General features: G+C 38.7%; 1 long non-coding RNA gene across 1 annotated transcript in view; it reads right to left on the bottom strand.

The window, feature by feature from the left end:
• LOC110343375 overlaps window positions 1–13,013 on the bottom strand; it is a 62,681-nt gene that overhangs the window by 11,945 nt on the left and 37,723 nt on the right. Inside the window, exon 3 of the long non-coding RNA XR_002385643.1 lies at window positions 11,818–11,952. This is a non-coding gene — a long non-coding RNA (uncharacterized LOC110343375). The remainder of the gene's footprint in view (window positions 1–11,817; window positions 11,953–13,013) is intronic.

Genomic DNA, 13,013 nt, shown 5'->3' with positions numbered 1-13,013 from the left:
TTGAAGTCTTCAAAATTTGTCTTATTCTCCATTTCTAATAAGATTTTTATGTCAGTTAAGAATATTTCAATCCAGCATTTGCATGAAATATCACTGTAAATCTGATCCCTTTAAAATTTCTAGTAATCTTCAATTTAGTGAATATAGATCTGTTCTTCAATTACCGGACAAATTATTTGAGCTTATCATGTGTTTGACTGTGCTCTTTAATTAAATTTATTCGCTTGTAGTTTTAATTTACTAGATCTATGCATTCTTTCCACACTGGACTATCAGTACTGACTTCATTGAGGAGATAAATTTTGGGTGTGAGTCTGTTCCTGTCTGAATACATAGACTCTTGTTTTTATCATCTGTCTCACCAAGTTTAAATACCTTTTTCTTACTTTTTATCTCAAACATTGATGTCTTTACAAAACTTCTCTCCTTTATTCCACCGCCTGATGCCAACTGCCTATTCAGTATTTTAACTTAAATAACTAACATAGATAAAACCTAATGTGTCCCTGCTATTGACTACAAAATCGAGTCTTGACTGCAATATTTTAAAAAATTTATTTACTTATATACTTTAATATATCTGGTATTACTTTTAAAAATTAATTTTTTAAACAAGTACATTAATTGATATACTAAAATTTTGTGGAGAAAATATTTATATCTTTTAGTGATTTTCATGTGCATAACACAGTATGAACTATGTATAACAAAGCCGGGCTGTGGTGGCGCACGCCTTTAATCCCAGCACTTGGGAGGCAGAGGCAGGCGGATCCCTGTGGGTTCGAGGCCGGGCTGGACCAACAGCCTCCAAAACAATACAGAGAAACCCTGTCTCATAAAACCAAAAAAAAAAAAAAACTATGTATAACAAACCTATTATACAACATAACTTTTTTTGTAAAGGGTTTCTCTTTGTTGTCCTAGCTGCCTGGAATTCACTCTGTAAAACAGCCTGCCTGCCTCTGTCTCCCAAGTGCTAGAACTAAAAACATGTGCCACCATCAACAAGTTTGCAGCAGACATTTCAAACCTATTCCTATCTTTCCAAAATATGTATCTCTCAATTTCCCATGCGCATGCCTGTGGTAACTACCATTTAACTATTTCCTAAGGTCCATTTTTCCCCCACAATAAGAACATTCAGTATTTGTCTTTTCTATGTATGGCTTATTTCAATTTACATACACCTTTCTAATTTATTCACGTCATAAATACAGAGTTTGCTTCTTTTTTTAAGGATAAACAGCACTCAATTATGAATGTACACTACGTTTTCCTTAGGCATTTACCTGCCGATGGACTTTTAGGCTAATTCCATAATCACAGATACATTGAACAACAGTTCAATGAACACAAGCTTTGTTTGTCTGTTGATTTATTGGCTTAACGTTTGGACACACTAATGATAGGATTGCTGAATCCTTTGATGATTGTCTTTAATATCATGGAGAATGTGGGTATTGTTTTCCGCAGTGGCAGCCCTTGCTTACGTTCCAATCCAAAGTGCTTGTGCATCCATTCCACCACATATTTGCCAGCAGCCGTTGCCTTTCTCCTTTTGATGACTGTCATTGTGATAACTATAACTTGATGGGTCATTGTGCATGGCCTATTCATTAATATGAACTCCTTTACTGATGAATAATATTGTCTGACCATCCTTCCCAAAGCTTGCTGGTTCTGCACCACCTACAGATTCAAGTTCAAGTCATGAGCACAGCTTAACAAAACCTTCACAAAGTCAGAGCCTGCAACTCTATATTATCCCATAATCTTCTTTGTCACTTTTCCTGTCTATACCCAGATATAGCATATATACAGGGTGCCTAGGTCAGTCCCATGCAGGCTCACTGGTTGTCAGTTCAGGCTCTGTGAGCCCCTATGAGTACAGGTTAATTGACTTTGTGAGTTTTCCTGTGGTGTCCTTGACCCTTCTGGTTCCTACAATCCTTTCCATCGTCTTCTACAGGATACTTCCTGATCTGCCTAATGTTTGGCTGTGGGTCTGCATCTGTTTCTATCAGTTGCTGGATGGAGCCTCTCTGATAACTGTTGGGCTAGGTATAAATATATGTGGATAGCAGAATATCATTAGGCATCATTACATTGACACTTTTGTCCTCAGTCATGTTTGGCTCCTTCCTAGGTCTCTGGGTCATCCATCCTGTGAGTCCTGGTGCTCCAGGAAGCGTCAGGGGTGGGTTTACTCTCCTGGGCATGGGCTGTAGGCTAAACTGGTCACTATTTGGCCATTCCCTCAATCTCTAGGACACCCTAATCCAGCACATTCCATAGGCAGGACATACTGTAGTCCAAAGTTCTGGGACTGGGGTGGTTTCCTCCTCACTCCACTTTAAGTCTTGTCTGGTCACAGGGGATGGCTGATTCAGGAGGCCATGTGATTTCTAGGAACCTTAGTTGGCATTGTCCTTGTAGATTCCTGGGAGATTTTCTAGCACCACGTTTTTACCAAACCCCAAAAAGCACCCCCACCACCCTTTCCAGTAGTCCATTTTACTACTTTCACTATCTACCACCCACAAAAATCTGATACCTCCTATTCCCAAGCCCACCTGCCCTCAATCCACTCATGAAATCTCTTCTATTTTCCCTTTCCAGGGAGATCCAGTGTCATCCCATGAACCCTGCTTGTAACCTGATCCTTCTGGGTCTATGGATTTTAACATAGTCATACTTTATTTTATAGCTAATATCAGCTTATGAATTAGTACATACTATGTATGTGTTTCTCAGTGTAGGTAATCTCACTCTACATGATTATTTCTGGCTCCATCCGTTTGACTTCAGATTTCCTAGTATGCCTGTTTTTAACAGCTATAATATTCCATTGTATGAATGATCCAATTTTTGTTTATCTATTCCTGGGTTGAGGGGCATATTCATTGCTTCCCAGTTGTATATATTACAGATAAAGCTGCTATGGACATAGCTGATCAAGTGTCCTTTTGGCATAACCATACCAAAGGACATCCTTTGGGTATATGCCCAAGAGTGATATAGCTGGTTCTTGTGGTAGATTGTTCCCTGTTTTCTGAAAAGTTGCCACTCTGACTTGCAAAGTAGCTGTATAAGATTGTACAGCAATGTTGACAATTTCCCCTTGTTTCACATATTCTCCAGCATGAGCTGTTGTTTGTATTTTTGATCTTAGTCATTCTGACAGGTATAAGAAGGAATCTCTGGGTCATTTTGATTTGTATTTCCCTGATGGCTAAGGATATTGAGACTCTTCTGTTGAGAATTTCTCTGTTTAGATCTATAGCTTTTAATTGGATTATTTGGCTTCTTAATACCTAGTTTCTTGATTTCTTTATATATTTTGGAAATCAGTCCTATGTCAGATATGGGATTGATGAAGATATTTTCCCATTCTTTAGGCTTCTGTTTTGTCCTATTGATGGTGTCCTTTTTCATATAGATACTTTCAGTTTCTTGGGTACAATCTATTAAATGTTGATCTTAGTGTATGTGCTATTGGTGTCCTGCTCAGGAAGTTGTCTCCTGTGCCAATTTCGTCAATGGTATTTCCTACTTTCTCTTCAAATAGGTTCAGTGTCTCTGGATTTATGTTGAAGTCTTTGATCTGCTTGTACTTTAGATTTGTGCAGGGTGATAGATTTGGATGCATTTGCATTCTTCAAATATATGAAAATCATTCAAAAAAAGAATTGAACGGGGTGGCAGAGATCTTCCTCATGTTACAGTCTAGTCACAAATGAACTGTTCACAGAGTAGTTAAGCCCACTGGCGAGCCACCCAACAGAATACAGCAGGAGCTGATGGCTCTCATGATATTGGGTGACGAAAGAATTTCTGCCTTTCTGAATCAGTCAACTTTTTCAAGTACACAGAGACCATCCTTGGAGTAGCTGGCATGTTGTATGAATGTTGGAGGAATTAAACTCTCTCTAGTTCCCCAGCGGCAACCATCTTAAAGCAGTGAAGTTCCTCAGATCTGACACCACCGTAATGTAGACAGTTGAGGTTAACATCTGATAGGACATTACCAGGGATAAGTGGCTTGCCCCATATGATGCCAGAACCAAAGTGCTCTCTATTCAGAGCCTTCCACGAGCACCCAACATTGATAGTTCTTTGAAGACATGTGCTGTTGACCTCTGGAAAAATAAACTAACGGATTGTAAAAATATTCACAAGAAATGTACTCAAAGTCAGTCTCAGGCAAAAAGCCCTGACCTAAGCTGTCTAGCCTTTCTTATGCACAATTTATTTTTATTTTCTTTAGATGATCTGTTCTTCCCTTGATGTCTGTATAGAACTGAATATCTCGACCTGCAGTGTTATTTTCTTCATCATTATTATAATTATTATTATTAATTGGTTTTTACGAGACAGGGTTTCTCTGTATTGCTTTGGAGGCTAATGGTCCAGCCTGGCTTCCCGAGTACTGAGATTAAAGGCGTGTGCCACCACCGCCCGGCCATTATTTTTTAAAATATGAATATTTGACCCCTAAATTTGGCTGTTTCATTTCTAAAAATGGACAGATTATTAGTACTTACCATGTGTGTTTGACTATACTCTTTAATATGATTTATTCACCTGTATTAATAATTTCATAGTTTTATATATTCTTCTTATTCTGGACTTTCAGTACTGACTTCTTTTAGGAGTAAACTGTTTGATTTTTTTCTGTCTCTATATATAATTTCTTGATTTTTGTCATCTATTTCAGCAAATTTAAATATGTTTGCCTTACTTTTCTGTGCCAAAATTATGTCTATCTAAAGCTCTCTCCTTAATTCCATTCCACTACTTTCAACTTCCTAATCAGTATATTAATTTGAATATGGGATATATATCAAAAATGGGTCTCACGTAAAATCCCTAATATCCGTTAAAAGATTCAATTTCATCTGAAGTGTTTTTAATTATTTATTTTTATTTTATATTATATTATTTAAAACAGTTTTAAATTTAAATATATTCAGATTATATTCTTCCCCTTACCCAGCGTCCTTCCATGTCTTTTCCCTTCCCTATCCACTCAACTTTAAGTACTTCCCTTTCTTTGGCATTTTATTTTATTTTTTATAAAATTTTATTTAAATTAAAAAATCTTATTTACATACCAATCCCAGTTCCCTCTCCCTCTCTTACTCCCCACCCCTATCCACTCTGAAGGGAGTATGAGATTTTCCATGGTGCATCAAAGTCTGTCACATCATTTGGGGCAAGGCCTAGGTCCTCTCCCATATATCAAGGCTGAGAGAGCATCCCTCCACAGGGAATGGGCTCCCAAAGTCCATTCACACACTATGGAAAAATGCTGGTTCTACTGTCAGAGGACCCATAGACTATTCAGGCCTCCCAACTGACACCCACATTCAGGGGAGTGGTTTAGTCTTATGCTGTCTCCTCAGCTGAATGACTAAGATCCATGAATTCCCACTTGCTCAGTTCAGCTGTTTCTGTGGATTTCCCCAGCATGGTCTTGACCCCTTTACTCATCATTCCTTCCTCTCTACAACTGGATTCCACAGTGCTTATCTGTGGATCTCTGTTTTTGCTTCCATTAACTACTGGCTCTAGGATGGCATTTAAGGTAATCACCAATCTAATTATAAGGGAAGGGCATTTAAGGTAGCCTCTCTCCTATTGCTTAGATTCCTAGTTTGGGTCAACCTTGTGTATCCGTGGACATTTCCCTAGTGTCAGATTTCTCTTTAAACCTATAAAGGCTCCCTCTATTAAGGTACCTCTTTTCTTGCTCTCCTTCTCCATTCTTCACTAGACTCCATCTCCCTGATCACTCATGTTCTCCTCCCCCTCTGCTTCTTGCCTCCTCTTTCCACTAGCTCCCTCTCTCTTTCCCCAACGCTCCAATTTTCTCAGGAGATCTTGTCCCTTGCCCCTTCTCCAGGGGACCATATATGTATCTCTTAGGGTCCTCCTTCTTTCCTAGATTCTCTGGGATTGTAGATTATAGGCTGACAAATCAAATCCAAGCACACATCAGAAAAATCATCTGCCATGATCAAGTAGGCTCCATCCCAGGAACAAAGTAAGGTTGTCCACTCTCTCCATATCTCTTCAATATTGTACTTGAAGCTCTATCTAGAGCAATAAGACTACTTAACCAATTTGTATCAAACAGATACAAATTGGAAAGAAAGAAGTCAAACTTTCACTATTTGCAGATGATATGATAGTTTGCATAAGTGATCTGAAAATTTTGACAAGGAAACTCCTACAGCTGGTAAACACCTTCAGCAAAGTGGCAGCATACAAGATTAACTCAAATAAAACCAGTAGTCCTACTATATACAGAAGATAAATGGACTGACAAAGAAATCAGAGAAATATCACCCTTTACAATTGCAACAAACAACAAAAAGTACCTTGGGGTAATGCTAACCAAACAAGTGAAAGACCTGGATAGCAAGAACTTTCAGTCTTTAAAGAAAGAAATTAAAGAAAATACCAGAAAATGGAAAGATCCCCCATGCTCTTGGATAGATAGGATAAACATAGTGAAAATGGAAATCTTACCAAAAGTAATGTACAGATTCAATTCAATCCCCATCCAAATCCCAGCACAATTCATCAAATGCCCTGAAAGAACTATATTCAACTTTATATGGAAAACAAAAACCCAGGATAGCCAAAAGAACCCTGTGCAATAAAGGAACTTCCAGAGGCATCACCATCCCTGACTTCAAACTCTACTACAGAGCTACACTATTGAAAACATCTTGGCATTGACAGAAAAACAGACAGGTGGACCAGTTGAATCAAACTGAAGACCATGATATTAATCCCCACACTTTAAGTACTTTCTAAGAAAAAAAATTATACAAAAACCCACGAAGACCCAATATAACTAACAACCTAACCTACAAAGAAAATATTGCAACACAGACAAAGAAAAAATATATAAGCAAATGAGAGCACACAAAGAATAAACAAAAACTTGTGGAGTCAATTGTATGTTTGTCAACTGCTCCTAAATATGAGACCTGTCCTAGAGTGTTTAATATACCCAGTGTCACTGCATTGAAGAAAACTGATTTTTCCTCTTCTAGCAGGTATAAGTGACAGTGTATATTTGCTAAGTTATATCTGAGAGGTTCTGTTTTCATCAACTAATTAATCAATTGGTTTTAAAAATGTAACAAAATACAGGAGATTAACCTATTACATCAAAATATTATAAGGCAAATCAACAGACAGGAAGAGCTCAAGAGAAGGCACAAGAATCGAAGACCTACATGGTTGCACCTAAAACTCTTAACTAGAAGCCATAATGTGTATGGTATGTGGAGAATCTGGAGAAGACCCAACCGACCCTCTGTATGTTGTTTCAATCTCTGTGAGTTCATATGAGCTTTGCTCATGTTGGTTTAGAGGACGTGGATTTTTTAGTGCTCTCTATCCCCTCTGGCTCTTATACTCCTGCATCTAATTCTGTGGGGATCCCTGGGATCTGAAGTGGATTTATTGAAAACATCCCATTTAGAGCTAAATGGTTTAAGGTTTGTCACTCTTTGCATGATGACTGACTGTGGGTGTATTTGTTCCCACATGCTGTAGGAGGAAGCTTCTTTGATGATGGTTGAGCAAGCCACTGATCTCTGAGAATAGTGGAATATCATTAAGTCATTTTATCATTGCAGTTTTTTAGACCAGTATAATCTGATTTTGCCTTGGGTCCTTGGACTAGCCAGTCTCAGGCTCCTGATCCTTGTCATCCAAACAGCGATGGGTATGGGTTCCATCTCTTGGAGTGTGGAGTGCACCGTAAGTCAGATCAGTCATTGATTGATTACTCACTCAAACTTTTTGCCATTATCGCCTCATCAGATCTTTCATACAGTACAATTTTAAACCAAAGAGTTAGTCACTAGCTTGGTGTTTATGTTTGCCTTTTGGTAGCATGTAGAGCACCTTCTTGTACAAAAGACACCTGAAATTAGGAGTAAAAGCTATGTATAAGATATTTGGTCTACATACATACCCATTAAATGTGTGCCTTGTACCCTTGGGGGACAAAGGTATCAGATCCCCCAGGGACTGAGGTTACAGAAGGTTGTGAGAAACCATGTGAATGCTTGGAATCTATATTATGTTGTATGGAAGACTGGCAAAATCTGTTCATCACTGAGCTTTATCTCCAACACTCTTACTATAGTTGTCATTTTCTTCTTTGATGGGATGCCTCATAGATGATTCTCAAGCCAACAGTTTTGAACCAATCTTTCCTGTGCACCATTGTATAAGAGTATTAACACTGTATTAATACCACTTCAAAAAATGAGGTTGATAGGATAAAAAGGGTGGGTTATTGAATATACTTTGCGGAGTAGAAAAGGGAGCATATAGATATCATAAGATGAAGAGGTACATTATTGAATCTACTTTTATAAAATACAGACTCTGCTCAGAACTATTTTGAATAGACCAACTGAGAGGATACAGCCTCATAGACACTGTTCAGAACAATTTCAAGGTCCCTAGCTGAGATGATCCAACCTCACAGATTGCTTTAGACAGAAATTGAAATAAGCCTTGTACCTTCCTACTATGCAGAGAGACTGGACAAAAATGATATAGCTTGAGAGTTAGCCAATTTTTTCTTTTCAGGATCTCCTAAAGATGCCATCACCCCCAGACAGCAGGAAGTAACTTTAAGGACTTAATGCCCACATTCCCAAGAGGGGATTGGGTGGGTTTTGGTCAATAATTGGGTTGTGGATATTTTTCATTATTTAGGAAGACTGGTTATAAACTGTTGTTGTTATCATCAGGAAGAAAGTTGAACAAAGGGGATTAGATTGAAGAATTTGTTTTGAAAAAATAGGAATATAGGTAGGATAAAAGGGTAAATTATTGAGTCTGCTCTGAAAATAAAAAAGGGAGGATATAGCTATGATTAGATTAAAAGGGAGATTATTGGAGCTACTTTTTAAAAGCAACTATTGGTCTTAAATATTTTACAGTGAACTGGACTTTTATATGTAGTGTACATATATTGTATATTGATGCATGTTTGAAATTAATTGGTTAAAACAGACTTTACATAAATTTCCAATCTTGTTCTAGGTACTGTGCCTATACAGCACATTTAACAATGTAATGCAAATTTCTAGTACTTGAAAGTAATTATTACCAACTATATAATATAATAAGGAAATGTAGGTGAGTAATTAGTCACCTATTGCGATTGAAATTGTTGTCACATTAGATATGCTTTCAAGCTCAAACCGAGATATCTTTTTGAAAGACAGGTCATTGTCAAACACTTCAGTGATGTACAGAATATGGTGTTTAAGATGCTTGGAGCTTCTGAAGGGCAAAGGACACAGTCAACAAGAAAAAACGACAGTACACAGAATGGGAAAAGATATTCACAAACCCCATATCTGACAGAGGACTGATCTCCAAAATTTACAAGAAGCAAGACTCCAGAACACCAAAGGATCCAATTAAAAAATGGGGTACAGAACCAAATAGAGAATTCTCAATAGAGGATTCCAAAGTGGCCAAGAGACCCCTGAGAAAGTGCTCAATATCTTTAGCCATTAGGGAAATGCAAATCAAAACAACTCTGAGATACCATCTTACTCCCGTCAGAATGGTTAAAATAAAAAACACTAATGACAGCTTATGTTGGAGAGGATGTGGAGAAAGGAGTACACTCCTCCACTGCGGGTGAGAATGCCAACTTGTGCAGCCACATTGGAGATCAGTATGGAGATTCCTTAGAAAAATGGAAATCAGTCTATCACAATATCTAGCAATTGCACTCTTAGGCATATACCCAAAAGATGTACCCTCATACATTAAGGACATTTGCGCAACTATGTTCATAGAAGCATTATTTGTAATTGTCAGAACCTGGAAAGAACCTAGATGTCCCTCAACTGAAGAGTGGATAGAGAAATTTGGTACATTTACACAATGGAGTACTACTCAGCAGGAAAAAAAATGGAAGCTTGAAATTTACAGGCAGATGGATGGCACTGGAAGAAACCATCCTGAGGGAGGTAACCCAGTCACAAAAAGACATTCATGGAATGTACTCACTCATATATGGATTTTAGACATGGAGCAGGGCATTGCCAGCCCACAACCCCACCGCCAGAGAGTCTGGGGTACACGAAGGACCCTAAGAGAGATATGCATGGTAAACTGGAGAAGGGTTAGGGGATGCGATCTCCTAATTGGATTGGGGTGGGGAGAAGGGGAGGTTAGAAGGAGATGGGAGAAAGAGAGAGAGAAAGAGGAGGGGAGAGGAGGACATGGGAGAGCAGGAAGGTTGAACCAGGCTAAGAATAGAGGAGAAAAGGATGGGAGATACCAGAAAAGAGGGAGCCAGTATAAGTTGGAGGAGAGATCTGACACTAGTGAGATCTTCAGAGATCTACAAGAATGACACCAACTGACATTAAGGCTACTTTAAATGCCCTCCCATGATAATGAGAATGATGACTACCTTATATGCCATCCTAGAACACTCATCCAATGGCTGGTGGAGGCAGAGGCAAACACTCACAGCTGTGAACTGAAGTGAACTCCTGGAATTCAGTTGCAAAGAAGAGTGATGACCAAAGGCATCAACACACAGACGCAGCTGATCTAAACAAGGGGGAACACATGAATCCCAGACTGATAACTGAGGGGCCAGCATGGGACAGATCCAGACGAGCACCCAGCGAACCCGGTTGACCGAGAGGAGGCCTTGGCAATCTGTGGGAACTGGGAGAGTGGAGCAGTGTTTATTCCTGGCGTACAGAAGGACTCTGGGAACCCATGCCACGTGGAGGGATGCTCTCTCAGCCTGGACACATGGAGAAGAACCTGGGCCCTTCGCAGGATGATGTGACAGACCCTGAAAATCTCTCCCTGAGGAGCAGAGGAGGGGGGGTGGAGTGGAAGTGATGGGTTGGGATGATTGGGGTGTGGGGGAGGAGGGAAGGGAGAGGGAACTGAAAGTGACATGTGTAAAAAGTTTAAAAAATATATGGAAAAGAAAGCTGCTTTAATATCATAGGTATTTTTATGACAATGAGACATGGTTGCTCCTGGCAGCACCAATCTATGTTGGAGATGATGGGCACTGAAGAAACTACAAATGGAGTTTACCTCCTTTGTGCCAAAGTTAAGCCAATAGGAAAGAAATTGCCCTTGCCTCAACTACTGACAGTATACTGTCCAAATTGAGCAAACAGGACACCAAAAAGAGTGACTGGAAATCTTTCCAAGACAAGTTTAAGTCAGATCTTCAGTACATCCTGATTCACAGAGATGCCTGTCAGATATCCTATGCCTGTAGGCCAAGATGGATGCTTCAACATTGCAGAGGATCCTTGGTTGACTGTTCAGAAATCCAGATGATTTTGTCATTTCTCAGTTTTTGGAAGGTGCTTGGTCACACTTCCTGCTTACTCAGCTAATATTAATCCCTTCTCAGGTCTCTGAGAAGTTGAAGACTAGATGGTATAGTTACAGTTTTCCTTGCTTACCAGACTCTGAAAGGAAACTCACTAAAATGTAAATCATGTAAGGTAAAACGTAAAATGGCAATTTTATAATGCAAATTAGAATAGAAAATAAATTACATATGAGACTTTGAACTCATCAAAGGAGAATAGATAATGGAGTATTTTCTCTGAATTTGTCAAATGAAAATGGATTAGGCATTGCTGATATTTATTACCAGTTTATATTGTATATACTTATTGTATATAGTTTTATGTTAGTTGTAGAGTTTTTTGTATTAAACAAAAAAGGTGAATTGTGGTGATATATTATTTATGACTTAATAAAGCTTACCTGAGGGTTCAGAATGCAAAGCTATCCACAAGCCATTGAAGTCAGACAGGAGTGATACACAATTTTAATCCCAGCAGCAATACTAGCAAGCCATAGAGCCAGGGAGTGGTGGTACACACCTTTAATTTCAGGACTCTAGAGACAGGCAGATGGATCTCTGTTAGTTCAAGGCCACATTGAACTACATGAAATTGATCCAGTCTAAAAGAGAAATAGCTCACACAAAGATTATCTCAATGCTTGGGATCCTATGCCTTTAATCGAAGCACTTGGGTTATATAAAATAGTAGCAGATATTCAGTATGGTGCACATTGGTCTCCAGCCAGGTTGAGGGCAGGATTGCTTCAGCTTGGTAGATGTAATAGCTACTGTATGGCTGCTTTGTTTCTCTGATCTTTCCACATGAAACCAAATATCTGCTTATGTACTTTTATTACACCTGTTACATATGGTTCACTATTTCTAATTTGACTTCTAGGTGTTCAATTAATTTTAATTGCACAATACCCTTTTAATCTTTTGCTTTCTCACTTTCTTTTCCTTCCTTCTGTCCTTCCTTCCTTCCTTCTTTCCTCCCTTCCATCCTTACACACACACACTCTCTCTCACCCCCTCTCTTTCCTATATATGTATATGTGCTGTGCATTCCTGTGTTATGCATGCTCATATAAGTATGGCAATATAGGGATAGTGTAACATGCGCATGTAGAAGCATGAAGTTGAAGTCAAATGTCTTTGTTTTCTACTTTACATATTGTGAAAGGTTCTCTAGCTGAATCCAGAACCCCTCTGTCTAGCCAGACTTTTCTAGGGATTTCATATTTTTCTTTTCTGGGATTAGTGGTGAACTGCCACAATTACCAAGATTCTATATAGCTTTTAGGGATCAACACTGATCCTCATGTTTATACACCAAGACCTTTAACTCTGAGTCATGTTTCCAGCCTCTTAACATAGTTTTCAAATGATGCCATCTGTTGTTGCCTTGTGATCTCTTCATTATGTAAAGACAAAGTGAATTGAACCTATCAAAGTATATGTTAATTCTTGTTAAATTTCAAGTTAACATTCTTCCTTCCATTTTCAAAGTTTCTCTAGTCTCTATCCAATTAGGACAAAGCTCAAGGCCTTTAGAACATCTTACACTATCTGTTTTCATAGGTCACTCATTAACTCTCCAGCTATATGGTGTCCA

Source organism: Mesocricetus auratus, unplaced genomic scaffold (assembly GCF_017639785.1).
Source record: "Mesocricetus auratus isolate SY011 unplaced genomic scaffold, BCM_Maur_2.0 Super-Scaffold_100694, whole genome shotgun sequence".
Classification (NCBI taxonomy): Eukaryota; Metazoa; Chordata; class Mammalia; order Rodentia; family Cricetidae; genus Mesocricetus; species Mesocricetus auratus.
Note: the sequence above shows the minus strand (reverse complement) of the source record. Positions and strands in the feature narration are given on the sequence as shown.